Source organism: Pseudophryne corroboree, chromosome 12 (assembly GCF_028390025.1).
Source record: "Pseudophryne corroboree isolate aPseCor3 chromosome 12, aPseCor3.hap2, whole genome shotgun sequence".
NCBI classification, from domain to species: domain Eukaryota; kingdom Metazoa; phylum Chordata; class Amphibia; order Anura; family Myobatrachidae; genus Pseudophryne; species Pseudophryne corroboree.
In genome coordinates, this window is record NC_086455.1 from 15,576,979 (window position 1) to 15,595,954 (window position 18,976).

The following is an 18,976-nucleotide window of genomic DNA, read 5'->3' on the forward strand; positions in this document are numbered from 1 at the left end:
AGGCCACTAGGGGCACTGTTCCATTAAGACCTAGAGCTGGTTTCCTTTTGCCAGCACAGACATGCTGCTTTCACATCGCAAAACCTGCTTTTGAAACGGTTCTTAAAACGGGTCTGAGCAGTTAAACCCCCTTCACATCGCATGTTGTAACTACTATATTACCATTTCATTACCATTTTGGTACCTTTCACACTGAACCCGTTTCACCCATACAAAACAGTGGTTGTCATTTTAAATGTTTATTTCCTGCTTCTGCCTGGTGAGATCGCACATGGAGACAGCCTATCACCTTCTGTGGCTTGCAAATACCATTTCAGACCCTTTCACACTGCACAATTAAACGGGTCTGAAACGGGTAGGACCCTGCTTTTTTACCATTTCAAAATACCGGTATTTTGTAAACGGTAAATTGAAGGTGACCCTTTCACATCGCAGCTGGAACCGTTTAGGAAGCCAGTAAAAACGGCAAATTACCGGGTACAAGCTGCGGTGTGAAAGGGGTATCAGTGTGGCAGCACCCACTCCCGATGTTTTTTTTTTTTTTTTTGCTCTCTCTGTATAATACCTTTAAAATGTATATACATATCAAGTAAATAAGTATTAAATTAATACACGTCCTACCCCAATTCTTGTGAGATCACAAGAATCACCCCATTTCATCCCAGTTGTTTCAGCTTTATTCTGATGGCCATGTAACTGTGGAAAAGCAAAACAGAGTGAACCAGCTGACTTCCTTTCTCTGACAGGCAAAGAAAGTTGCTCAGTAAACAATTTGTCCTTGTACTGTCCACTCTTCCATTGTTAGTACTCATATCTGCACTGTTTATCAGCTTTCAATGCCACAATGACAATACTTCAGTCTTCCCATGGACGGACACCCAGGTCAGGCCTTTCTGTAGGGTTACCTCAGACAGGGACAGATTATGCTAAAGTAAAGCTGACCTCAGCATATATCCAAGATCTATGGGCAAAACACATGAACAAATAAGACCTGTTTCAGGGGTCCGAACCAGCAAAGACGCCCCTAAAGTCACCGCAATGCCTGAATTGAGTAATCCTGGTTTGCCTCCAACCTCACCCCACCCCCCCTGGGTTCTTATTAATTAATGAGATAATTGGTTCTTCAATTAGGAAAACAACAGCTCGCTAATTAAGCTCATCTGCATTTTATCCTAAGCTCTTCGGACAGCAAAGAATTCCTCCTCAGCTATTTTAAAAGGTTTACATTGAGGTTTCGTTTTTACTAATCCTATACAAAGTCAATTAGTAGCTTTGCAGATGTGAACTCACGGATAAGCCATCATGGCCGAAGGGCTTGTACGCACAATCGTCTTAACCTCAACTAAAACTTAAATGCATTCTCATTAGCAGGTGTAACTTTAATTGCACAGTAAATGGTTTTCTCAACCCCATGGGAAGTTAGAATGTGCCGGATAAGAGAAGTAATACACTTAAGCCTGTGTCATGTAAAACAAACACAATGAGATTCAGGTTAGGTATAAACTGGAGGAACAATGGCCCTCATTCCGAGTTGATCGGTCGCAAGGCGAATTTAGCAGAGTTACACACGCTAAGCCGCCGCCTACTGGGAGTGAATCTTAGCTTCTTAAAATTGCGACCGATGTATTCGCAATATTGCGATTACCAACTACTTAGCAGTTTCAGAGTAGCTCCAGACTTACTCTGCCTGTGCGATCAGTTCAGTGCTTGTCGTTCCTGGTTGACGTCACAAACACACCCAGCGTTCGCCCAGGCACTCCCACCGTTTCTCCGGCCACTCCTGCGTTTTTTCCGGAAACGGTAGCGTTTTCAGCCACACGCCCCTGAAACGCCGTGTTTCCGCCCAGTAACACCCATTTCCTGTCAATCACATTACGATCGCCGGAGCGAAGAAAAAGCCGTGAGTAAAAATACTTTCTTCATAGTAAAGTTACTTGGCGCAGTCGCAGTGCGAACTTTGCGCATGCGTACTAAGCGGATTTTCACTGCGATGCGATGAAAAAGAACGAGCGAACAACTCGGAATGAGGGCCAATGTGTGTAATGGAGGCTCCTGCAGGGATATATTGACTTAGTTGTTGGTGGCTCTTTTCTGTGAGGTAATTTCTCCATTCGTGAGCCACACAAAGTGGAGGCAGCCATTTTGTGATCTGATCCCATGATGCATGAGAACGCCTGCTATTAATGTGTGTAACGGAGGCTCCTGCAGGGATATATTGACTTAGTTGTTGGTGGCTCTTTTCTGTGAGGTAATTTCTCCATTCGTGAGCCACACAAAGTGGAGGCAGCCATTTTGTGATCTGATCCCATGATGCATGAGAACGCCTGCTATTAATGTGTGTAACGGAGGCTCCTGCAGGGATATATTGACTTAGTAGTGGCTGGCTCTTTTCTGTGAGGTAATTTCTCCATTCATCAGCCACACAATCGGAGGCAGCCATTTTGTGATCTGGTCCCATGCTGCATGAGAACACCTGCTATTAATAAGCTAGGAACCAGTGACATGACTGAAGTCATTTTATGGGGTGCACAAACAGTATTCAGAACACAACCTATCGATTTACTGTAGGCCGAGGGACTTCAGGTCACAAAATGGATACACACTTTGCAATATATCGTTTGTACAACCGACAACTGATATAGTGTTACGTGCATCGGCTCATGTACATGCGATACAACTGTGAATGATGTCTTAGGGATGTATGCACTGAATAGATTCTGTGCGAGATCACTCGTTGCTTTGCAGAGCAGAGCAGCGGGTGATCAAAGCCTCCTCCAACTGCCCCCCCCGCACGCAAGACACTGTGACCCGCGGGAGGGACAGTGTCCGAATCGGGACAGTTGGGAGGTATGGGTAAAATGACGTGATAGCATAGTTTGTCACGACAGGGGCAGGGCCTAATTACATGAATAATCCGCCCCACTCCCGGAGTGGTTATTGGCTTCTCCGCACCGGGATTCTTCCAGAGAGGTGAAAATGTAAAAGTTGGAAAGAATAATTAAAGCAGGGTTTCCAAAACTTTTCCTCAAGGCATCCTAACAGTGCAGGTTTTAAGGATATCCATGCATGTGTACAAAAGGTATAGTTAAACTGACTGCGCTACATATTAAGTCACCTGTGCTTAAGCATGGATATCCTTAAACCCTGGACTGTTACTGTGCCTTGAGCACAAGGTTTGGGAACCACTGCATTAAAGGGTTTCTGCCTTATCTCTTCTCAGGCTTGAGATTATGGGGGTCATTCAGAGTTGATCGCTAGCAGCCGTTGTTCGCTGCATAGCGATCATTGAAAAAAACGGCTAATCTGCGCATGCGTATGCACCGCAATGCGCACGCGCGTCGTACGGGTACGAAGTCCTTTGTGGTTTTGCACTGGTTCTAGCGACGATTCCAATCGCACAGCCGAACGCAAGGAGCTTGACAGGAAGAGGGCGTTTATGGGTGTCAACTGGGCGTTTCCTAGGATTGTTTGGAAAAACACAGGCGTGGCCGGGCGTTTGCTGGGCGGGTATCTGACGTCATTACCGTGTCACTCGTTGCAGCAATCATCGCACAGGATAAGTAACTATAGGGATGGTCTTGTTTTGCACAAAATGTGTTTGCAGGCGTTCTGCTGCACAGGCGTTCGCACTCCTGCAAAGCAAAAATACACTCCCCTGTGGGCGGCGACTATACGTTTGCATGGCTGCTAAAAGTAGCTAGCGAGCGTTCAACTCGGAATGACCCCCAATGTTCTCAGACTAGCAATAACGAGTTAAAACTTCTTGATAAAATTAAGGAGATTTATGGTAGACTTACCATTGTTATATCTCTTTCTGCGAGGTACACTGGATTCCATAGGGAATAACATCCGGGTGTAGAGTTGGATCTTAATCCGAGGCACCAACAGGCTAAAGCTTTGACTGTTCCCAGGATGTATTGCACCGACTCCAGACACTGGAGCTCAGTTTTGTTAACCAGTCCAATGCAGGAGCAGGTAAGAGAGACGGTAGATGTTAGTCACATAGAACCACATTCTCACGAAAGGAGAAGCGACCAGCGGCTAATGCCATACAAACCCAAAGAAACTAAGTGCGTCAGGGTGGGCGCCCTGTGGAATCCAGTGTACCTCGCAGAAAGAGATTTAACATTGGTAAGTCAACCATAAATCTCCTTTTCTGCAGCGGGGTACACTGGTATTCCACAGGGAATAACATTGGGGATGTCCTAAAGCAGTTCCTAATGGGAGGGGACGCACTGTAGCGGGCACAAGAACCCGGCGTCCAAAGGAAGCATCCTGGGAGGCGGAAGTATCAAAGGCATAGAACCTGATGAAAGTGTTCACAGAGGACCATGTAGCCGCCTTGCACAATTGTTCAGCGAACGTGCCGCCCAAGAAGGTCCAACCGACAGAGTAGAATGGGCCTTGATAGTAGCAGGAGCTGGGAGCCTAGCCTGCGCATAAGCTTGTGAAATCACCATTCTAAGCCATCTGGCCAAGGTTTGCTCATTCGCAGACCAGCCACGTTTGTGAAAACCGAAAAGAACAAAAAGGGAATCTGACCTCCTGATGGAGGCAGTCCTCTCCATATAAACACGGAGAGCCCGTACCACATCCAAAGATTCTTCTTTGGAAGACAGACCAGAAGAGGTGAAGGCCGGAACCACAATCTCCTGGTTAAGGTGAAAAGATTATACCACCTAAGGCAAATAACCAGGGCGAGTTCGAAGAACAGCCCGGTCACGGTGAAAAATCAGAAAGGGTGGACGACAGGACAAAGTGCCTAAGTCCGACACCATCCTAGCAGAGGCAATAGCCAACAGAAATACGACCTTAAGCGTAAGGCATTTAAGGTCCACAGACTCAAGAGGTTCAAATTGAGACTCTTGCAGGGCATAAGACTACAGACAGATCCCATGGAGCCACAGGAGGAACATAGGGAGGCTGTAGCCGTAGAACACCCTGAGTGAAAGTGTGACCGTCAGGAAGAGATGCAATTTTTCTCTGAAACCACACCGACAAGGCAGAGATATAAACCTTGAGGGAGGCCGGACGAAGGCCCAAGTCTGGGCCTTGCTGTAGAAAAGCCAACAGTCTGGAAGTTTTGAAAGTACATGCATCGTAATTCTTAGCAGCACACCAGGTGAAGTAAGAATTCCAGACTCTGTAATAAATCTGAGCCGAAGCTGGTTTACGGGCTTTCAACATAGTTTGAATGACCACCTCAAAGTATCCTTTTGCTCTCAGGAGTGATGCTTCAAGAACCACGCCATCAAAGCCAGTCTTGCCATGTTCGGGTAAACACAAGGGCGCTGAATGAGGAGGTATGGGCGCTGAGGAAGTAGAAGAGGACGCTCTATCGAGAGACCCTGCAGGTCTGAGAAACAATGCCGTCTGGGCCACGCAGGAGCGACTAGAAGTAATTTTCCTCCTTCTTGCTTGAACTTCCGTATTACCCTGGGCAGGAGTAACACTGGAGGGAACACGTATGGCAGCCAAAAGTTCCATGGAATTGCCAGTGCATCCACGAACGCTGCTTGAGGATCCCTTGTCCTTGCTCCGAAGACCGGAACCTTGTGATTGTGTCGAGATGCCATCAGGTCTTCATCTGGTAGGCCCCACTTGTTCACTAGGAGTTGAAAGACTTCGGGATGAAGACTCGACTCTCCAGCGTGCACGTACTGACGACTGAGGAAGTCCGCTTCCCAGTTGAGGACACCCGGAATGAACACTGCCGATATGGCTGGCAGATGGCGTTCCGTCCACTGGAGGATTTTTGACACTTCCATCATTGCCATGTGGCTTCGAGTGCCACCTTGATGATTTATGCACTCCACCGTGGTGGCGTTGTCTGACTGTACTTGAGGGGCCAGAGTCAACGCATTGAACACTGCCAGAATGTTTATCGGGAGGAGAGATTCCTCCCTGGTCCACCGATCCTGGAGAGAGTGTTGCTCCAAACCGCGCCCCAACCTCGCAGACTGGCGTCCGTTGTCAGGAGTACCCAGTTGGAGTTTCAGAAGGGACGGCCCCTGCTCAACTGTTGGTCCTGTAGCCACCAGCTCAGTGACAGACGAACCTCTGGAGTCAAGGAGATCATTTGATACCTGATCCGATGAGGCAGGCCGTCCCATTTGGAAAGGATTAACCTCTGCAGAGGGCGGGAATGAAATTGAGCGTACTCCACCATGTCGAAAGCAGATACCATGAGGCCTAGTACTTGCATCGCCGAGTGTATCGACACTCTCTGGCGAGAGAGGAATCATCTGATCTTTTCCTGAAGTTTCAGTACCTTCTCCGGAGACAGAAACAGTCTTTGGCTGTGTGTCTCCAGCAGCACCCCCAGGTGCACCATGCTCTGAGCAGGGACCAGCGAGGACTTCATCCAATTGATGAGCCACCCATGGGTTTGTAGGAATTGGACCGACATCTCCAGTTGACTGAGGAGGACATCTTGGAAGTTTTCCAGAATCAGCAAGTCGTCCAGATAGGGCAGGATCCAGATTCCCTGACGACGGAGGAAAGCAGTCATCACGGTCATGACCTTGGTGAAAATCTGAGGTGTCGTCGCCAATCCAAATGGCAGAGCCTGGAACTGAAAATAAAGGTTGCCAATAGCAAACCGCAGATATTGCTGATGCGAAATGGCAATAGGTATGTGCAGGTAAGCATTCTGTATGTCCAGGGATACAATATAGTCCTCGGGTTCCATAGCCAGTACATTAGAGCGCAGAGTTTCCATATGGAATTTGGACACTCTTACAAACTTTCTGATTTAATTGCTGTAACTGGGTAGACAAAGTATGGCGGATTAACTACAGGGACAATATGTGGCTGTAATGGCACAGGAGGCCCCACAGGGGGCGTGAGATGCATTACAAGCGTAGTCAGCATATTTGAAAAAGCTGCCCAAGGTGGGTCTTGATTGACCACAGATGCCACAGACGGACTGGGAGATGTATGACCCCCATTGCCTGAACCAGCAGCTAACACTTTCCCCACTGGTGGATCCGTGACGACAGCACTGCATGAGGCAGGAGCGTCCGCGGATGTCCCACCCTGTGTAGCAGACATCATTTGGGATGTAGCCTTAGGATGTAATAGTACAATATAGCTAAACAAACACAAAAAAACCCAGCAAAAAATCCCCTGTGTATTGTGACAGTAAATACAGAGCACAAACAGAGGATTTCAGTGGTGTGGGGTGACTGAAAAACACAGTGAGAAATACAAACAGTATAGCACTATATATTATATGAGACCCTGACGCACCTAATTCCCCAGGGTACAGAATATAGTGATAGCAAATGTGTGATACACAAGAGTGGAATCCACACAGCAGCTATAGGCACACTCAGTCACAAGTACAACGCAGGAATTATCACACATAACAACAAAACTGCACTGGACTAGTAATTACATATAGGTATGTATGTATACAGATATAACAATGCACAGTAAACACTGGATATATATCACAGAATACTTGTACTAAATATTCAGACAGCAGAACACTTGTTCTTAACGAACACTGTCTAAAATGACATGTAGAATACTTAAGTGTTTGTAAATGCACAGTGCTGATGATACAGGCGGATTTACAAAGGAGACAGTGCCCAGCAGTCCCGGAGATCAGCCCAGCTATGTAATGGCGCCAAAATCTCTTCAGGGAGGGAGGGAGAGAGATGCAGCTCCAGGGCGGGAACACCAGCAGTAGATGGCGCCTGGAGCTGGTGGAGGGGCTACAGGTCAGCGCCTTATTCCCTCTGCTGGACTTCACAACCAGGTACTGTGGAGCCTTTTGCAAATGGATTTTAATAAATCCGACCTGTGCTCCTTGCCCTGGTGGATATAGTGGTGTCCCTGTGTGGAAACAGTGTCCACCCCAGCGGCGCGGTCTGTCTCCTGGGACCTTACCTCCCCCCTTCAAGTGCAGCCACGCGGATCGCAGAATAACAGCGGTGGTGTGCCTGAAGAAAACCGGTGTGTCTCCGCTGCAAGTACCCGGGAACCAGGCCACGGGAGTATGCAGCGCCGCTAAGGGAGGTGATGGAGCCGCAGCACAACATGTCATAAAGACATAGAAAGTGCTGTGGCCCTTGAAGTCTTCTAAAAAAAGCTATTTTCAGGGCTACCTAGCTTATCCCCACCTGTTAGTGACCTGCACTGCAGGCACCAACTTACAAACTGAGCTCTAGTGCCTGGAGGCGGGGCTATAGAGGAGGCGGTGCAATGCATCCTGGGAATAGTCAAAGCTTTAGCCTGTTGGTGCCTTGATCAAGATCCAACTCTACACCCCGATGTTATTCCCTGTGGAATACCAGTGTACCCCGCTGCAGAAAAAGGTTTTAAATATATTGCTATTCTTATTTTTTCTCCCATTAATGGAATTGTAAGCACAAATCCCCCGGATCCACCGAGTGTACACTCACCAGCAGGATGTTCTGTAACCCGTACCCAGCAGGTGCACAGGTGTATGCATTACAGACTGACACATTTTAAAAGATCCACAGGTACTTGTCATACTGAGGAGATCTGTAAAACATTCCCTGTCAGTGGTCCCAGAGGACTGGAGAGGGGAGGGTCAGAGGTCATGCCGGTGCAACTGCGGCTTGTGCAGATATGGACATAACACAAAGTATAGGATAGAGCAGTGGTTCCCAAACTTGGCTATCAAGGCACCCTAACAGTCCAGGTTTTAGGGATATCCATGCTAGAGCACAAGTGACTTAATTAGTACCTCAGTCATCTTGATGTAACCATCTGTGCTCAAACAAGATATCCTTAAAACCTGGACTGTTAGGGTACCTTGAAGAGCGAGTTTGGGAACCACTGGGCTAGAGGGAATGCGCACAGATGCTGACAAGCAGCAAACCAAGTGGACAGACAGTGGTAGGGATGTAAAGAGCAGCCATGAGCCCCGGTACTGAGGGGTTTGGGATTAATCTGGGAGAGGCATCGCCACACCCCATTAAAAAATGCATCAAAATATTATATGCGACACCGCACAGGGAGGCTTCAGAGGGAGCATTGGCCGCCGCACAGAGGGCAGTTGCTTCACCTACAGCAAGGGAGGGAGGAGGGGACATGAAGGCGTAGGGGGCATGAGGAAGTCTCTGCCCATAGGTGCCGGCTGCTGTGGGCGGGGCTATGCGATCTGCAGGAGGCGCTGAGTATTCAGATCAAGAAACGTCATTTTTCCTCATTTCTCATCTCCCGCTGTAGCAAGTTATCCTGCCATGTCCCAGAGTCCATATAGCTTAAGTTTCCAAAAGGTGTTACTGCAACATCAGCAGTCCCCCACAGGTGTCCATACCGATCCCCCAGCTATGGTTCCCCTTTAAATATGTGAGACAGGGCTTTAAAAAATAAATGCTGATTTATAGGACTAACGTTCAGACATAGCTATCCAAGCCAACGGCTCCCGATTCCAGCGATAGGAGAAGCGCAGAGAAAACGTCTATAGACTGAGATGTCTATTCAGGGCTCCATTATTCGGCAAAGCTCAGGGGGCAGATGCGGTTTCCATGTATAATAATGAGGCCTTCTCTCCCAGTAATGCCAAGGACAACACTGGTGTCTCCTTATCACAGGGCGATTGTTCCCTTTTAAAGTTCACTGTACAAATGTCAGGATGGAGACAAGCAAGCCTTGGCTGCCATTAAACATTGGAAACCCTGAGTGAACTCACACCTCCACATGTAACCTGCGCTGAACATAGAAACTCACTGGTGTATTCTATACAAGAAACTGCATTACACTATTTAAAGTGCCACATACTCACTCTATAGGGTTATTATGGTGTTGGCTCTTAAACAGTGAGATCCGTTTTCCAAGATGGCCGCTCAGATGTTCTCTAAGGCAGTTTCCCAAACTCCGCCATTACAGTGCAGTTTTTAAGTCACCTGTGCCCTAGAATGGATATCCTTAAAACCTGGACTGCAATGGTGGAGTTTGGGAAACTTTGCCCTAGCATTTGGATTAGTTAGTGCTCACCTGCCCAGAAGTAATATCTGGGGCATGCCCATTAAGCGCATAGTGATTATTCCAGATTCAGTTGTGTACTTTGGCTTTGACCTTGAACATAAGCAGCAGTGCTGTACAGTCTCTGCAAGAGAAGAGGGAATGGCCTCTTTGGTTTGATATGACATTCTATATTTTAACCTCCAAGCAGGGTCCGCTCAGGTCTGTAAATTTACTTTGGACCACCACCCTGATCGTTCACTTCCTGAACCATGAAACAATGACTTGGTTATATGGCCTTATCGCACAACACACAGAAGATGCAAGTGTGAAAACCAGACGCTTGCAGTTGGGAAAAAGTCTTGAATTCGAGAGGCTTGGAAAACCCACAGTGTGGTCAGTCCAAGGCTGAATACACATTTATGGGATCACAATTTCCAGCAAGCTAGATTAAAGTCTATCCAATCGCTGCTCTTTGTACTACCATGCCATGCCAACTGGATCTCAAACTGAGGTAATAGATCTTCCCTAGCCACAGTACGATATGCACCGACCCACCTACATATATTTTAAAGGAGGTGGAACCGTACACTGTGGCCAAAAACCTGCTTTAAACATTCGCAAGTCTCTCGTGCTGCCTAACCAAGAGTAGTCCATGACAATGGTCCGGATTCAGAAATTTAGCTAATCCCACCACAGCTGAGAATTTGTACACAACTGCTTTGCGAAAATACGCAAATGACACAGCAGATCAGTATCGAGTCACCGACTCAAACATCGGATGCACATCGGTTGAATATTAACTTTACGAGTAACCCTATGGTTGCGCAGACTGGTTGACGAAACTCACTGCGACTGTCGTCACAAGCCCATCGTGGCAAATGCGCAGTGCGACTCCAGCGCTCCACTGCGTACAAAATCGGCATTGCCTCCATCTGGCCCACTATGATGATGACACCCAGATTAAGGCAACGAGACACTTTCTGCCCTGTGTCTGCGGTGCTCCCTCACAGATAACAGGTCAAAGTCAAAAAGGAGGACAGGCTGCTCGTTTGGTCAGTCATCCATTTGAGGAGGGCGGGGGCGCCTCTGTGCACACAGAAATGGCTCTTCAGTAGGGATCAATAGTCAATTACAGCGAACGAGGCATTTCAATCCCTGCAGGCGAAGTGTGGCCTGCTTGGCAGAGATGTCCGGACTTGTCCTAATCACCGCCACTAGAAGTCACTGCAACGGGTGTTTGTCCCTTAAGGGCACCCATAAAATCTTTAATTAACACATTAACCTCTGTCATTCCTGACAGATGGATATATAATAAGAATTAGGTTAGAAGGTATGAGGTAATGCAGGACCAACTGTACATTATAAGGATATTCAATTACAGATGAATGATGTGCCCATACAAATGATTGTAGAAAAAACCCAAAATCCACACAAACGGAAAACTACTGCTTACATCGAGAAAACATCTGAAGTAACATCAGTGAGGCATGGAGCACAAAGTGTCTCATGAACTGACAGAACAAAATGGCTGCCGCTGCCACCACCACTGTGTGCAGGTTATGAGTTCACTTAACAGTCAAGGTGAAGCCAGACAATGAAAGACTTGTTAAGGCATTATCATACAGGAATCCCCCGCAGCTTCTGCGTCACGATACCCGGAAGTTCGGTGACCGGAGCTCATAGCAAAGGACCCCACATATCGGAAGATCTGTCCTTTGCGGTACTAATCGCATATATTAGTGCCACTGCCACGATGTGTGGCAGAATGTATTCTGCCTTCTTGGTGCATTCCACCCAGTATGTTCACTGCTTTATTGCCAAGGTTAAGTAAAAACCAACGATAACAGGGTACTGTAACTATGGTGCCCATTAAGCAATGATCACCTTTGCAATGCGATCTGGGCTCAATATTAGTGCACAGGATTGCAATGCAGAATCTGAAAGGAGCCTGTCCCTGCAATTTGCCGAGCGGGGTGTCCGGGCCTCTGCACGCTCATCAAGACAGCAATGTACAGGGGCCATTTCCAGTAGAAAGTTCTCTGGAAACCCTGCGAGAACGGGATCAGTACTAAATCCCGCTGGACGGTATCCCGGCGGTCGAAATCCCGACGCCGGAATCCCGACCACACAATCCCGACAGGGGTGGCGAGCGGAACGAGGCCCCTTGCAGGCTCGCTTCGCTCGCCACGCTGCGGATACGGTGCCTCGCTACGATCGGCACACTATTATATTCTCCCTCTATGGGTGTCGTGGACACCCACGGAGGGAGAATATGTCGGGATTGTGCTGGTCGGGATTCCGGCGTCGGTATTTCGACCGCCGGGATCCCGTCCAGCGGGATCTTGACCGCCTTCCGCGAGAACTACATACCGCAAAGTGTAGCCCATAAGCTGTTGTAATCAGGATACTGGGGCAGTTGCGGGGACCAATAACGGAAATGCATTGCATTCCCGATATTGGGGGTCGTACCACAGCTACGATCAATCACACTGACATGCGGGGGGGACGCCCAGCACAGGGCTAGCCTGCCCCGCATGTCAGTGCCGGCCGCACCCGCAGAAGAGCAAAGGCATCACGCAGCGGCGATGCCTTTGTACTTCAAGAGTAGCTCCCGACCAGCGCAGTTTAGCGTGCTGGCCGGGAGCTACTCATCGCTCCCCGGCCCGCAGCAGCTGCGTGTGACGTCACGCAGCCGCTGCGGCCCGCCTTCCATTCGGTCCGACCACGCCTGCGTTGGCCGGATCGCTCCCGCGAAGGGCGTCCAGACGCAGTTCCGCCCCCTCTCGCCCAGCGACCACCTCTGTCTGTCAATCAGGCAGAGGCGATCGCAGCCCTGCTACGGCCTTCGGCCGTCTGGCATGCGCCGGCGCATGCGCAGTAGGGACCCGTTCGCTCGGCTGCGACAAAAAGTGAGCGAACGGGTCAGAATGACCCCCATTGATACACTGGCCAGCATCATATCCCCCATTGAAACCTATGGGGGATGCAGCTGTGGGTGGCAATGGAGGGATCCCAGAGATCCCTCCTTCTTACATTGCAGTCATATTTAATATTTGCGCTAACCCCCAAAAACACCCCATAGCTGCAAATATTATTTGATAAATCGGCCCCTCAATGCATTACATTTGATGACTTCAAAGATAGGAGGGAGAGTTTCTGAAAAACACAGCAGAGTGCAGTGAGCAACCGATTAACCAGTGCTATTCTGACATGTAAAATGACTATCTGTATATTGTAATTGGCACACAGTGATAGATGAGCGAAACGTACAGATCTAATACAGAAACGTGTTAAGTTGGATAGGAAAATGGGGAGGTTTTTTGATAAAATTTAATTTTCGTTCTCGTTTTATAACCGTTTTCAAACTTCTTCATTTTTTTCCCCTATCAAAAATAATGTTTCCTACTAGTGTTGGACCAAGGACCTCAAAGGATTCTGGGAATAGGACCTCAAAGGATTCTGGGAATTCATGCAATAGAAGAGATATGTCAGGCATAAGATTATTCAAACGTTGGAGAAAACAAATATGAAATAAATCCACGATCTTCAGAGATGATTCTGTGCCACAGACCTTTGTGTTATGCCTTCTAGATCTGCTAAAGGCCATTCCTTTGTTTTTTTTTTATATCAGTGTCAAGTTTGGAGACTGCAATGAAGGCCACTGGAAATATCCTAATTACACACAGTAACGGCTCTATATAAAGTACTCCATACATCATGTATGTTTGTAATCAATAAAGAACAGCTTACATGGAGGAGCGATTCCGTAGCTGCGCACTTTTCCCTGTTTTTGTAGCAAATTAATTAGTGGAAAGTGGCAGATTAAGCATAACGATGCATGCAAGGGTCACTCGTATCGGACCACAGAACCCATACATCAAAAATGCAGATAAACTGAAAGACCACAAGTAAGATATAAGTAGATTAGTTATGGGCTCCTGCCATTCCACCGCTGTCAGTCATCACTTAGGGAAGCCTCTGATGGCTGCAGGAACATCTTCCCTATACATGGAATGTCCCAGCACCGTCCCCTACATATCCACTATCACAGGTTTGTCAATGCTGCCATCTAGTGGCCAGTTTCAGAATTGTTTCTTATAGGCTAAAACAGTGGTTCCCAAACTTAATTGAATCACGGCGCTCTAAAGTTTCAGATATTTTCACGGCACTCCTAGGCCAAAAGCAACACTAAATTGTGTTTATATGTCACCCTTGGGTTTAGTTATGTGGTGAGGGACAGAATTTGTTTGTTTGTCCACATATTTTATGATTGGAAGCCACAAGCTCTGGTTTTGACATGAACATTGACCAAATCTAATTTAAAATGGTCTAGGACCACCAACCAAGGCCACCTCTGCAACCCAGGGTTCGGGAACCACCAGGATAAGAATCAGAACCACAAACAAAATGCACACTATTTGCAGATGTGAAAAATAGGAATTTAATACCAACCGGTAATTCCTTTTCTCTTAGCCGTAGTGGATACTGGGGTCTTGTACTTTAGTACCATGGGATATAGATCGAGTCCACTGGAGCCTAGCACTTTAAAAACCTTTAGTATGTGTGTGCTGGCTCCTCCCCTCTATGCCCCTCCTACCAGGCCCAGTCTAGGAAAACTGTGCCCGAGGAGACGGACATAATATGAGAGAAGAACAATACAACAGCGGTGAGGTAACAAGCCAACACACAACCATGAAAGGAGGGCGCTAACCAGAACAGAGGATAGCAACACCAACCTAACCCGGATAGCACGGCTATCCCAACAACATAATGGGATCGCAGCGTCGGTCCAACCCAATACTTACACAGGTAAGCAGGAATGAAGCACTGAGGCGGGCACCCAGTATCCACTACGGACTAGGAGAAAAGGAATTACCGGTAGGTATTAAATTCCTATTTTCTCTTATGTCCTAGTGGATACTGGGGTCTTGTACTTTAGTACCATGGGGAAGTCCCAAAGCTTCCAAATGGGCGGGAGAGTGCTGAGACCCCTGTAAAACCACCTGACCAAACTGAAGGTCATCCTTGGCCAAGGTATCAAACCTATAGAATTTGACAAACGTGTTTGAAACAGGCCAAGTTGCAGCTCGGCACAATTGTAGGGCCGATACACCCAGGGCAGCCTCCCAGGAAGAGCCCACAGACCTCGTTGAGTGGGCCTGAATAGACTTCGGTAAGGGCAGAGCTGCCGAAGCATAGGCCTGTTGAATGGTCGACCTGAGCCAACGAGCAATAGATTGGTCGGCCGGCTTCTAAGCAATCTTGGAGGCATCATAAAGGACAAACAGCGAGTCAGATTTCAGATGACGGGCCGTCCTTTTGACAAATCTTCAGAGCCCTGACCACATCCAAGGACTCAGGAGCCACGGAAGTGTCAGATAACACCGGAACCACAACAGGCTGATTCACATGAAAAGCTGACACCACTTTAGGCAAAAACTGAGAACGGGTCCTGCGTTCCGCCCTGTCTTCATGAAAAATCAAATAAGGGCTCTTACAGGATAAGGCCCCTAATTCAGAGACACGCCTGGCAGACGCCAATGCCAATAACAGTACAGTCTTCCAGGTGAGAAATTTCAACTCCACCCTCTGTAAAGGTTCAAACCAATACGATTGGAGAAAGGACAGAAGAACATTGAAGTTCCACGGAGCCATGGGAGGTACAAAGGGCGGTTGCATATGCAGAACTCCCTTCAGGAAAGTCTGTACTTCAGGCAACATGGCAAGCTGTTTCTGGAAGAAAATAGAGCGCCGAAATCTAGACTTTGATGGAGCCTAAACGTAGGCCCATATCCACTCCCGCTTGCAGGAAAAGTAGAAAAATGACCAATTCTAAATTCCACGGGAGAAACTTTCCTACTTTCACACCAGGAAACATACTATTTCCAGATACGATGATAATGTTTCGACGTAACCATCTTCCTGGCCTGGACCATGGTGGAAATAACCCGAGAGGGAAGAACCTTTCTTGCTAAAATCTCCCTCTCAACTTCCAAGCGGTCAAACATAGCTGCTGTAAATCTGGATAGATGAACGGACCTTGCTGAAGAAGATAGTCTTGGAGTGGAAAAGGCCAGGGATCCTCCAGAGACATGGCCAGGAGGTCCGAGTATCACGCCCGTCGAGGCCAATCCGGGGCAATTAGAATTGCCTGAACGCTTTCCCTTCTTAGCCTTTTTAGTACCCTTGGGATCAGCGGGAGAGGAGGAAAAACAGGTACATCCACTGCTACAGCCTGCGGGTCCCTTGTTCTGGAACAGTAACGGCATAGCTTCTTGTTTAGACGAGAAGCCATCAGATCTATCTGCGGACAGCCCCACCGGCGAATCAACTGTTGAAAACACGTGGGGATATAGGCCCCATTCCCCCAGATGGAGGTCATGCCTGCTGAGGAAGTCTGCTTCCCAGCTGTCCACTCCTGGAATGAATATGGCCCTTGCGTTGGCCTCAGACCACAGGAGGATTTTTGACTCGCACCGCCACTCTGCTTCTTGTTCTCCCTTGTCGGTTTATGTACGCCACCGCGTTGTCCGATTGAACCTGGAGCGCCTGACCCTCCAGGAGATGGGAGGCTTGTAGAAGAGCATTGATATAGTAGACAGGAGAGGGTAGCCTGTGGGAGGGGGGGAGGCTGGGGGCTGTGAGGGGGAGAAAACAGAAGAGGGTAGTCTGTGGGGGGTCGCGGGTGAGGCAAATGGGGGGGATTGGGGGCTGTGAGAGGGAGAAGACAGGGGAGGGTAGCGGGCGTCATGAATGGGGGGGCTGGGGAGGTTTGGAGCTGTGGGGGAGAGAGAACATGAGAGGGTAACCTGTGGGGAGAAAGGGGAGGGGTTGTCGGGGGTCTATGGATGGTGAGGGGGTTTGGAGCCGTGATGGGAACCTGTTGGAGGGGGTGTCGCAGAGCGTTTGGTGCTGAGGGAGGGAGGGAGGGAAGAGAGCAGAAAAAAAACAGCGGGTGGAGGGGACGAAAAAAAGGAGGTGTGTAACTGGAGTGACAGGAAGGAGAGAGGGCAGCCAAAGGAAAGAAGCCACTCACTGTGTGTGCATGCCATGTGTCACTGTCTGTGCTCACTGTGTGTGCATGCCATGTGTCACTGTCTGTGCATGCCATGTGTCACTGTCTGTGCTCACTGTGTGTGCATGCCATGTGTCACTGTCTGTGCTCACTGTTGCGGGGCTGCACTGTTCTGTCTGGGCGGGGACTGGAGGAGGAGCTGTCTCGCTAGAGGACAGCCTATTCTCGCGGATGAAGAACAGAGCTCTTCCAAGCTGTGGCCTCCGAATTGTCCTTTTGCCCATCAGGGACTATGGTGTAACAAGCTACTGGGGACGGGGGCCACATGCTGCATTTGGACGCAGTCCGGCCGGCCTCCCGGGAAACTGCATAATTTTCACAATTTATCAGTATATAATTTGCAACAAATAGAACCCCCCCACGATATACCGTACCAGCACAGAGTAACCTAAATAATACTTGGGAACTGCATCAGTTACTCCATGCATTAAGATAGTGTAGGTCAGTGATTCATAAACTGGGTGGTGTGGCACCAGGACCAATTTAAATTATTTATGGTCAATGTAAATCGGCAAAACCAGTGTTAGTGGCTCCCATCATACAATATGTGGACATACAGAAGCAAATCCTGACCCTCACCACATAACGGACCCTAAGGAGGACATATAAACAAAATTTACTCACTTTCTGAATTTCACAATAAGGAAGTTTTGGCCTGGGGCACCGTGATTCAAAAAGGTTGTGGAACCACCGGTATAGGTTACTAGAATTTCCATAAAATAACAATTACAATTAAGTATTTGGTTACTTCTACCAACAAAAACGCAGCTTTATAAAATCAATAACATTCCACCAAAGTTTTTCCTCCGCACAACGACCCTCTACATTCTAATGTTGTTAACATGGTCCTATCCTGACCTCTACTGGCTACATTGGATATTACCAGTGACTGGATAGTACGACAAATTGTAAACTGTCTGGACATTTTTTACAGCCCTGAATGAAAAGTCATACTTCATAACCCATTTTATGCTTGAAACTGAAAAAGCAATTACCTTAGGATGCTAGGACAAATACTTTTATATAGACTTTTATCCTGGTAGCTGAGCTGCCTTTTATGCAGCCGTCCTAGATAGTGCGGTAAAATACTGCCCATACAGGCACCGTAGCTGCTGAATTCCAACGTACACAACACTAGGATTAAAAATAGGAATTTAATATCTACCGGTAATTCCTATTCTCGTAGTCCGTAGTGGATACTGGGGAACTGTACTGTAGTACCATGGGGTATAGATCGGGTCCACTGGAGCCTGGCACTTTAAAACCTTTAGTATGTGTGTGCTGGCTCCTCCCCTCTATGCCCCTCCTACCAGACTCCGTTTAGGAAACTATGCCCGAGGAGACGGACATACCATGAGAGAAGAAAACAGGTACAACAGCGGTGAAGCCGTAAGCCAACACACAACCATAACCGAAAAATAAGAATTTACTTACCGATAATTCTATTTCTCATAGTCCGTAGTGGATGCTGGGGACTCCGAAAGGACCATGGGGAATAGCGGCTCCGCAGGAGACTGGGCACAAAAGTAAAAGCTTTAAGACTACCTGGTGTGCACTGGCTCCTCCCCCTATGACCCTCCTTCAAGCCTCAGTTAGGATACTGTGCCCGGACGAGCGTACACAATAAGGAAGGATTTTGAATCCCGGGTAAGACTCATACCAGCCACACCAATCACACCGTACAACTTGTGATCTGAACCCAGTTAACAGCATGATAACAGAGGAGCCTCTGAAAAGATGGCTCACAACAATAATAACCCGATTTTTTGTAACAATAACTATGTACAAGTATTGCAGACAATCCGCACTTGGGATGGGCGCCCAGCATCCACTACGGACTATGAGAAATAGAATTATCGGTAAGTAAATTCTTATTTTCTCTGACGTCCTAGTGGATGCTGGGGACTCCGAAAGGACCATGGGGATTATACCAAAGCTCCCAAACGGGCGGGAGAG